The sequence below is a fragment of the Tamandua tetradactyla genome, chromosome X, assembly GCF_023851605.1.
Source record: "Tamandua tetradactyla isolate mTamTet1 chromosome X, mTamTet1.pri, whole genome shotgun sequence".
NCBI lineage: Eukaryota > Metazoa > Chordata > Mammalia > Pilosa > Myrmecophagidae > Tamandua > Tamandua tetradactyla.
Window position 1 is genome coordinate 111,343,748 of NC_135353.1, and position 7,962 is coordinate 111,351,709.

A 7,962-nucleotide genomic window follows, 5' to 3' on the forward strand; every position below is an offset into this window, starting at 1 on the left:
AATTATAAAATCAAAATGGTTATTCTTTTTTAAATTTATTTATTAATTAAAAAAATTAAGAACAAACAAACAAAAACATTAACATACAATTCCATTCTACACATATATTCAGTAATTCTCAATATCATCACATAGTTGCATATTCGTCATTTCTTAGAACATTTGCATCAATTTAGAAAAAGAAATAAAAAGACAACAGAAAAAGAAATAAAACAATAACAAAAAAAGATTATACATACCATACCCCTTACCCCTCACTTTCATTTATCACCAGTATTTCAAAGTAAATTTATCTTAACATTTGTTCCCCCATTCCTTATTTTTTGTTTTTGTTTTTTTAATTGATTTGTTAATTAAAAAATTAACAAACCAAATAAAACATCAACATATATAATCAGTAATTCACAATATCATCACTTAGTTGCATAGTCATCATTTCTTAGAACATTTGCATTAATTCAGAAAAAGAAATAAAAAGACAATAGAAAAAGAAATAAAATGAACACAGGAAAGAAAAAAAAAAGATTATACCTACCGTACCCCTTACCCCTCAGTTTCATTGATCACTAGCATTTCAAACTAAATTTATTTTAGCATTTGTTCCGCCTACTATTTATTTTTATTACATATGTTTTACTCAGTTGTTGACAACGTAGATAAAAGGAGAATCAGACACAAGCTTTTCACAATCACACAGTCACATTGTGACAGATATATCATTATTCAATCATCCTCAAGAAACATGGCTACTGGAACACAGTTCTACATTTTCAGGCAGTTCCCTCCAGTCTCTCCATTACATCTTGAATAACAAGATGATATCTACTTAATGCATAAAAATAACCTCCAGGACAACCTTTCGACTCTGTTTGGAATCTCTCAGCCATTGACACCTTGTCTCATTTCACTCTTCCCTCTTTTGGTTGAGAAGGTTTTCTCAATCCCTTAATGCTAAGTCTCAGCTCATTCTAGGTTTTTTCTCAATCCCTTGATGCTGAGTCTCAGCTCATTTAAGGATTTCTGTCCCACGTTGCCAGGAAGGTCCACACCCCTGGGAGTCATGTCCCATTTAGACAGGGGGAAGGTGGTGTTGTTTTTGGCTAGTCTCACTCAGCATAATGTTTTCAAGGTCCATCAATGTTGGTACATACTTCATAAGTTAATTCTGTCTTAAAGCTGAATAATATTCCACCGTATGTATATGCCACAGTTTGTTTAGCCACTTGTCTGTTGATGGACATTTTGGTTGTTTCCATCTCTCTGCAATTGTAAATAATGCTGCTATAAACATTGGTGTGCAAATGTCCATTTGTGTCTTTGCCCTTATGTCCTCTGAGTAGATACCTAGCAATGGTATTGCTGGGTCATATGACAATTCTATATTCAGCTTTTTGAGGAACTGCCAAACTGCCTTTCACAGCAGTTGCAAAATGATTATTCTAAACAGAGTAATAAAGGTGTTGGGAAAGTTTGAGTGTTTCATTTGAAACTGTCAAAGGCACAGACTCTCCCACACTTTAGAATTGAGAGACTAATATGTTGAAGGTGCTTTTGAAGATTGCTGACTACTTATGGCTGATCTTAAAATCAGTCAATCTAATTACAGAGTTTTTTTTTTCTTTTTTTCTTGAAATATCAAAGGGCATTTAAAAACTAAATGAAATGATTTGTTTTAGTAATTTACAGAGACAAACTCAAAATTATGATTATCTTTATGCTATAACACTCCTCTTTAAATAGTTTTGAAGAATTTACATGTTTTATAAAGAATGAGTTAAAGGGTGCAATTATTCTGATACTGATTTCATGAAAGGACAAATGTTGGCAATAATAACTACCATTTAACATCTATGATCAAGTGAATGTATATTTCACAGGCAATTAACGTGGCTGATTATAAGCCACAATGAAGAAGGGATACCCTTTGAGAAAATGAACTAGATTGTTCTGCATTTCTAGAGTCATCTTGGTAGAAACAAAATGATTTTAATTCACCTAAAGGTTTTGATTAATTTATTGTTCCTAAAATGTAGCCAGTTAAAAAGTAAATGTTGGACCCAATGAAGTATATTGCCATGTTGACTTTTCTATTACAAGATGGCCTGCCATTTTTGGAGTGGTAAATGAGTACTGTAGGACAATTCAGAAAAATGTTACTGGATGTATTTGTTTCTTCTGTAAATTACATTTTCTCATTCCATGACACAGCTTTCACTCTAAAATTTTGTCCCCAAAGGAACTTTAAATCTGTTTGTGCCTTTTTAGCTTGATAGTATTCCTTTCCCACTACTTTTCCAAGTTCCCAGCATCTTTTAGATGCACCTGAAGCACACTCACTTGGTTTGAAATCCAGGACAGACAGAGACTCTGAATATAGACAATATAAGGTTGGACAAAAGGTAAATAATACGTAGCTGTCATGGCATTCATCCGGGATGATGTGTATCAAATCTCCCACCTGAAAATCTCTAATAGCTATTTTTTCAGAAGGCCTTGAAGATACTGAAGACATGCTCTAAGACATAAATCTTTAATTGCTCCTTTTCTTCTTTCAATTGCAGTGTTCATTTTAACAGCATTAACCTCTGTTTTTTTTCAGATAACGTATGAATGTTTTCTTGTTCAGACATCATGCTTGTCTTCATTGCTGAATTCAATCCTCCTTCATCTACTGCTTCCATGCCATATTTCTCTGCTTCCCCTTAGAATTCAGGTGCACAAACTCCATAAAGTTTTGGAGTACATCTACATACAGTGAAGGAGCCAGACTGCTAGCACACAACTGTTTTAGTTTGCAAGATGCTGGAATGCAATATACCAGAAGTGGAACAGCTTTTAAAAAGGAGGAATTTATTAAGTTGCTAGTTTACAGTTCTAAGGCCATGAAAATGTCCAAATTAGAGTAGGCTATAAAAATGTCCAATGTAAGGCATCCAGGGAAAGGTACCTTGGTTCAAGGAGGCTGAGGATGTTCAGGGTTTCTCTCTCAGCTGGAAAGGCACAAGGTGAGATCTACTAGCTTTCTCTTCAATAGCTTCCCCAAGGCTCTCTCCATTCTGTTACCTGTGTTGGCTCTGATGGCTCTCAAGGCTTTCATGGCTCTTTCCAAAATGGTTCCCTCTTAAAGAGCTCCAGTAAGCAATTCTACCTTGAATGGGGGGAAACACATCTCTGTAGAAACCATCTAATCAAAAATTACCACCCACAGTTGGATGAGTCACATCTCCATGGAAACAATCAAATGCTCCAACCTCGCAATATTGAATGAGGGTTAAAGAACTTGGCTTTTCTGGAGTACACAACAGATTTAAACCAGTACAGCAGCTTACTGACTTCAAGTTTTTCTTTTCATCAAGCAAACGAGCTCAATCTTCAAAAAATGACTCTATCAAATCTTTATTCTTTTCTTGTTGCTGCATTGTACTTTTCAATTTATCACTAAGGTAATTTACTGTGTTTTATTTTCCCATTTTCTGTCTTCTTAAAAGTGTTAAAATTGGTCTATTATTCAGCAATCAAAGATGGTTGTACATTTTGGATTTTTTCATTCTTTCTTTTTTCTTGTTTTTCAAGTTGTTCCAGAAACTTAGCTTTTTTTCCTGAAGCTTTCCTTGAAGTTCAGCAACTAAACTTAAAGAATATTTCTGGGATATTCAATGACAAGACATTTTATTAGTTGGCTCTCAAAATGCTTAACTTTTTCCAATAACTCATTCTCAACAGATTCTCTCCAACTTTAATTCTTTTAGGGCAGTCTGAATGGTGTCTTCTTTTTCACCATTAAAGTTCTGAATTAACTCTTTCCCTACTTGTTCCTGACTCATGACTCTTTGTCTTTCCCAATTTTCTGAATGATAGTGTCATACTTTGCTCTTGTTGGGCAATTTTTTCATCTTTTTGTTTTTCAAAAGTTTTCAGTTCTGAGTCTAAGTTCCTTGGTAATTCAACTACTTGTTCTTTCAATTTCTTTTCTAATTCATATGCTTGATGATGCAAAGAGGTCACTTTGTTTCATTCTGCTTTAAGTGTATCTGCTTCCTCTTCATGTCTACTAATTTACTCTGAAATGCACTAATCTTTTTCAATTGTCATTAAAGGTCTTAGCTCTTCTAAGCACACCTGACAATTTTCATTAATATCCTGAGCCTTTTGGCTTAATTTACTTATCTCAAAATTTCAGTCTCTAGTTCAAGGAGAAATTTTAAGGTCTCTTTCTTCTGGGCTTTATTTTCTTCCAGAAACATTTTTATTTCATCAGCCTTTGCGTCCTTCAAGGCAAGTTCAATCTCTAACTTGCATCTCATGTTATACAAATAAAAAACCTTGAGTTTTAATTCTGCAGCTGTTGTTCTTTTTCCTGCAGAATTGTCTCATGAGACTTTTGTATCTTAGCAATTCTTTGTTGATTTTCCTTTTTCAATTTTTCCAAAGAAATGTTGTGATCTGTCATAACTTTCTCAAACTCCTGTGTATGCCTGACTTGCAGAGTTCTTTCCAATTCTTTTAGATGGCTTTGCTCCAAGCATTCAAGTTCTGCCCTCAATAATTGTAAACTCTCGCCCTTTTCTACATGGAGTTGCTTCCAGTTTTCCAACACTATCTCTTATGATTGCTTCAGTTATTTAATTTCATAATTCTGAGTATTCATTATATTTTCCATCTTTAACAACTTCTGATCCTTTTCATTCTGCAAACAGACAGCAGCTTCTTTTTCATGTTTAACCAAGGTAAATTCATTATCTCTGTTTTGTAAAACCTCCTCAAAACCTACTAAATCTCCTTTCATTTTTTAAATTTTGCTTTGTTTTTCTTCACTCTCCTTCATTAGTGCATTGAGTTTAGCTTCATACTTGTAAGGCCTGGCCCCATAGCCTCTGGCTGGAAGGCCCCCCACCCGAACTAAAACTAGTGCATATCCGGGCATACAGCTTTTCAAACTCAGCCAATCAGGACCTGGCCTGACAAACAAAAGACCCTCACTGCACACAGCCCATAGCTATGCCCACTGCACATGGCCCATAGTTATGCCACCCGGCCATGGCCCGTAGCTATGCCCCTGGCCCTAAAGCGCGTGAAACTCCTAACCTACCACAAGAGGCCCCGTAGGCATCGTCAGCACCCCCACTAGCTAGCCTATATCTAGCCCCACCGCCCCCAGGAAGGCACGACTTCCTTGGCCCGCACCCTGAGCACCTGGACCTGGGAACCTTGCCTTGGGACAATAAACTTTTTTTAAACTCGGACTCGGTTCCTTTGATTTTTCAGTCAGCTACCGTTTAAAAACATAACAATATTCACTTTTTAAAGACTGTAGTTGTTTTTCATGTTTTTCTTTTAGCATTATTTTCAGAGAAAATTTGACTTGAATAAAGTTTCCTATTTCTAATACTGTACATTTTAAAGCAGTTGAGAAGTCATATTGTTCATTTTGTACAGACATTATGAAGTGGCAAAGGTCTTCCTTGCTGGTTTGTATACTGCAGTGAGAGTCTTGAGCAAAAACTACATTTTTCCAATTGTAATTTAAAAAAGTATGATAACCTAAATCTTCCTTACCACATGTATTTGTATCCTTCATATATCTACTATCTGTTACACTGATAATTGATGAATAAAGTGATACTGCCATCATTTCTGGGCTTTGTGGATCACTTATTAGATTAGGAGATGATAAATTTTCTTCTATTACAAACTCATTCACAGCAGACATAAAATATGGTTCAAAACTTTCAGCTAATGAAGCCAAGTCTAAAGAACCTTGGTGAAGAGTCTGTATGATGTTTGGTTGGGGAATAGTTTCAAAATCAAATGTATGTGTATCAATGTTGTCTGGAGACAATTCTTCTAAGGGACAATCTGCAGGACATAAGGGATCCTCAACAATGAGTGCAAAAAAAGTTCTTGATGAGGTAGTAGCTGTAATCTTTGTTGTACTTTCTGTCATCAGTGAAGAAGTCTTAAAAAAGACTTCCTAAGTAATTTCCCAAATGATTCCTTCTTTGACTTTTCAGCTTCATATAATTGCTCCCCATCACTGACAAAGGCAACTTCCCACTCCTTGTAGCATTTTATGAGTACCTTTCTTCTTACAACCTCAACAACAGCTAACCAGTACATCTGGGGAACCATGCTAAGTGCTTCAACAATCTTGATTCTTTCTAACAGCTTTATTACATGATGGAGCAAAGCTTGCAATTTTTGTTCACCTTGATCAACATGAAGCATTGCAAAGAAACACCACTTCACTGAGACATGTAAATTAATTGCTAGTTCTTATTTGGCAGTGGTACATTTTTATTTAACTACGAAGAGTTTTTTATGATTTTTGCAACATAATCAATTGATTTGCAAGACTCAGGCACAAATAAGGCAATACAGATGCAACCTTCAAACTTTTCAGCTCTCATCTGATTAGCTAAAATTTTCTGAGCAAGTTATTTTTGTTCATCTACAAGCCAGCTACTGCTAGCAATCATCTAGTCCAAGGTGTAAAGCCTATCGTCAAGCCTTTTAATGGCTTTCATATTCTGATTATCAAAGTTTGGCAATCATTTGATGGCATTCTGTCAGAAATGGTGAAATAATCCTTGGATGAAGCCAGTTCATAAAATCAAAGCATTTCCTGACCACAGATTCCACACCATTAAATCTGTCTTGAACATTTATCCAGTCTAACAAAGAAACATTGAAAAAAGGCAGATCACCCTCTTTAGCATCTACTGAAATTCCATCATGCTGGACAGTACTTTGATAAGATTCCATTATTTCTTTGCCACTTTCAGCATCAGTGGTACCTGAGGTTATATTTTCCACTGACTTTTGAAATGAGGATAACAATGACTTGCTAGTTGTTCTAGGCATATCGGAGAGAGCACCAGTTCAGTGGATCTTTTCTTTCAGTCTTTTAACCTTCATGGTGAAGAATCCAGTCTTACCAAACATTCCCTGTAACTACGAGTGGTTAGGCACTCCAACAGCAGAATCTTGGTCATTTACTGAAACCACAGTTCCAAAATGAATTAGTTTTAACTTGGTATCTTCTATCAAATGCAGATAAATTGAAAAAATACTTTCAACCTTGAAAAGTAGCTTTTGGTATGAATCTGAATAGCCATTCAAATTGGCCATGATAACAGCCCAGACTTGGTGTTGAAGATGTTCATCATGGGCCAGACCTTCACAAAATGAGCAAAGTTTCCAGGCAACTTCATATATTTCCACTACAAGTTGTGTCTTTGTAGCTACAGTGTGAAAAACTGCAGACATCATAAAGACTCTTCAACTTTTATTTCCACATCATTTTCTGTAGAAAAGGTAATTTTAGTAATGGCAGGTGGACAATCACATAAAATCATTTCTTTATTAAAATGAAATATTGGATCTGTGTTTCTCCTTGTGCTGCAGGTAAACACTCTCCAATCAGCAGCTATGCACTCCCTGCCATTGAACACCACCACCTGGTAAGGGTAGCAACTTGTATTTTCTTTGAAAGGCATGCTTAAGGTCTGCCACAGTTTGCACTGTAATTTCAGTGTTGAATGTCAGGATAGTTGAGTGTTGACCAGAAATACATATAGTTTCATGATGACTTCTCTTTCACATGGTAATACAGTTACTGGCAATGCTTCCTCCACTGCCGATGGTAGCAGCACAACCCCAGACCCCCAACACCATCTTATGCTGCTGCCTGGTCCTTGGCAGCAGCTAACAACTGCCCATTCAGTGGCTCTAACTGACATAACAACAGCATCTGTTACCAACTTGGAATGCTGGGCAGGAAGGATGGGCTTGGCCTTGCAGGGATGCAGCCAGGCCCTTCAGCTCCAGGCCAAGGGCTAAGGGTGGGGTCCTCAGAGTTGAGGGGCTGGGCAGTAGAGAACCAGGCAACACAGAGGATCTAGGACCAAGAATGCTGCTCATTTACTTTGTTCTCTCCCTAGCTTTTAACAGATTTTTAATTTG

The 7,962-nt window shown here is 36.4% G+C and overlaps 1 pseudogene; it reads right to left on the reverse strand.

Moving 5' to 3' along the window:
* Nucleotides 1-2,182: 2,182 nt before the first annotated feature.
* Nucleotides 2,183-7,583, reverse strand: LOC143672010 (RB1-inducible coiled-coil protein 1 pseudogene; annotated as a pseudogene).
* Nucleotides 7,584-7,962: the final 379 nt, after the last annotated feature.